The sequence below is a fragment of the Prionailurus bengalensis genome, chromosome B2 (genome assembly GCF_016509475.1).
Source record: "Prionailurus bengalensis isolate Pbe53 chromosome B2, Fcat_Pben_1.1_paternal_pri, whole genome shotgun sequence".
Classification (NCBI taxonomy): domain Eukaryota; kingdom Metazoa; phylum Chordata; class Mammalia; order Carnivora; family Felidae; genus Prionailurus; species Prionailurus bengalensis.
Window position 1 is genome coordinate 101,456,312 of NC_057349.1, and position 2,427 is coordinate 101,458,738.

At 34.5% G+C, this 2,427-nt stretch overlaps 1 pseudogene; it reads left to right on the forward strand.

Annotated features, from left to right (window-relative positions):
- The first annotated feature begins 370 nt into the window (after nucleotides 1-370).
- On the forward strand, nucleotides 371-474 carry LOC122490726 (annotated as a pseudogene).
- Nucleotides 475-2,427: the final 1,953 nt, after the last annotated feature.

Here is a 2,427-nt window from a genome sequence, read left to right on the forward strand (position 1 = left end):
TGTGAATATGTTTTCATTTCTCTGAGCTAAAAATAGCTAGGACAGGGATGATTGGGTTGTAGGGTAGTGGATATTTAACTTCACAAAAATCTCTCCAAGTGTTTTGAAAAAAACCAGCTGTACCATCCTGCATTTCCACTAGCAGTGTAAGAGTGATATAGCTCCTCTCCCTCTTCATCAGTGAATATTGTTATTCTAAAAATGTTGGCCTTTGTAATAAGTATGTAGTGATATCTAGTTGTGATTTTATTTTTCATTTCCCTGTATGACTAGTAATATCAAGTACCTTTCTTTTTTTTTAAATATGAAATTTGTTGTCAAATTGGTTTCCATACAACGCCCAGTGCTCATCCCAACAGGTGCCCTCCTCATTGCTTCTCGGCCTTTTGGCTAAGATCAAGTGTAGTATCTGTTCTTATCAGTTTAATATCTGATACATCCTCTATCCAACAGGTGCCCTCCTCAATACCCATCACCCACCCTCCCCTCCCTCCCACCCCCCATCAACCCTCAGTTTGTTCTCAGTATCAAGTACCTTTCTGTGTGCAATTGTCGTCCATGTGTCTACTTTGGTGAGGAGCCCAACCAAACCTTTTGAGCAAAAATCTTTTTTAAAAAGGAGCTATCTATTTTATTATTTTATTATTTTATTATTTTATTTATTATTTTATCTATTTTATTATTTTATTTGTTATTTTATTATTTTATTATTATTGAGTTTTAAGAGTTTTTTATTTAATCCGAATTCCAGCCATCTCTCAGATATATTTTCTGCAAATGTTTTCTCTTAGTCAGTGGCTTGTCCTATCTTTTTCCAAACAATATCTTTGAAAGAGTGGAAGTTTTAAATTTTGATAAAAACAGTGTTAAAATGTCTTTCTTTTGTGAATCATGCTTTGCATTGTATCTAAAAAACAAAATCACTGATCCTAAAGCGACAAAAATTTCCTCGTGCATTTTCCTTTAGGAGGCTTTTAATTTCAGGCCTATATTTAGACTTAAATATATAGTTTAAAATATATGTTAAAATTCTTTTCTTTTTTTTTTCAGGAAAAGATATCGAGTTATATTTGTTTTCAGAACAATTTGTTGACCTGAGAATCCTCCTACACTGAATAGCTTTCACACTTCTGTCAAAAATTAAGGGTCCACATGTGTAGGTTTATTTCTGGACTTTGGTTTTGCTCTTTAATTCATCTATGTAACCCCCTCTCTTTATTACTTCAGAGTAAATATGGAAATCAGCTACAGTGAGTTCTCTAACTCTTTACTCCCAAAAATTGTTTCAGCTATTCAAATGCCTTTACTTTTTTATATGAATTTTAGAATTAGCTTGTCATTTTCCATAAAAATCTTTCAGAATTTCTACTGTGATTACATTAATTATAAAAAGTAATTTTGGGGGCGCCTGCGTGGCGCAGTCGGTTAAGCATCCGACTTCAGCCAGGTCACGATCTCGCGGTCCGTGAGTTCGAGCCCCGCGTCGGGCTCTGGGCTGATGGTTCAGAGCCTGGAGTCTGTTTCCGATTCTGTGTCTCCCTCTCTCTCTGCCCCTCCCCCGTTCATGCTCTGTCTCTCTCTGTCTCAAAAATAAATAAAACGTTGAAAAAAAATTTTTTAAAAAGTAATTTTGTAAGGCTTGACATTATTGAATCTTGCTCTTAAGATGGAACATCTCTTCATTTCTTTAACTGTGTTTGATCTCTCATAATGTAGAGTATAGGTTTTTTGGAATTATATTTTTTAAGAACTTGTTTTTGGTGCTACCATGACTGTGTTTCTTAGCTAAATTACCAAATATTCAAAGCTAGTCTATTAAAATACAGTGGATTTTCCTACAGTGACGTTAAACCATGCCAACCTTACTTCTTATAGCATTTTTGAGGATTTTTCAAGATTTGCTATGCAGATAATAGAGACATTTTTCCCTATCTGTATGCCTTCTGTTTCTTTTTCTTTACTTCTCATACTGGCTAATACCTCTAGTGTGATGATGAACAGAAGAAAGAAAAAACATCCTGGCCTTGTCATTCTTTCACTTTTAGCCATCAGGTTGGCTATGGGTTTCGCAGAGATGCAAAATTTAATTAGACTGAGGAAGTACCAGTGCATTTCTAGCTTGCTTAACTTTTCCCTTTTTTGTAATGAATTCATATCAAATTTATCAAATGTTATGTCTTCATCTGTTGAGATGATTCTATAGTCTTCTGTGTAAGTCTGTTGATATGGTGAGGCATACTGGTTGATTTTTAAATTTTGAACCAAACTTGCATTCTCAGGATAAATCTCACATAGTCATCAGGTATTATAGTCTTTAAGTATGTCTGGATTCAATTTGCTAATATTTTACGGAAAATTTTGCATCCATGTTCAGGAGAGACGTGGGTTTCGCTATTGTTTCTCCATATTCACTTTCATATGTTCTGC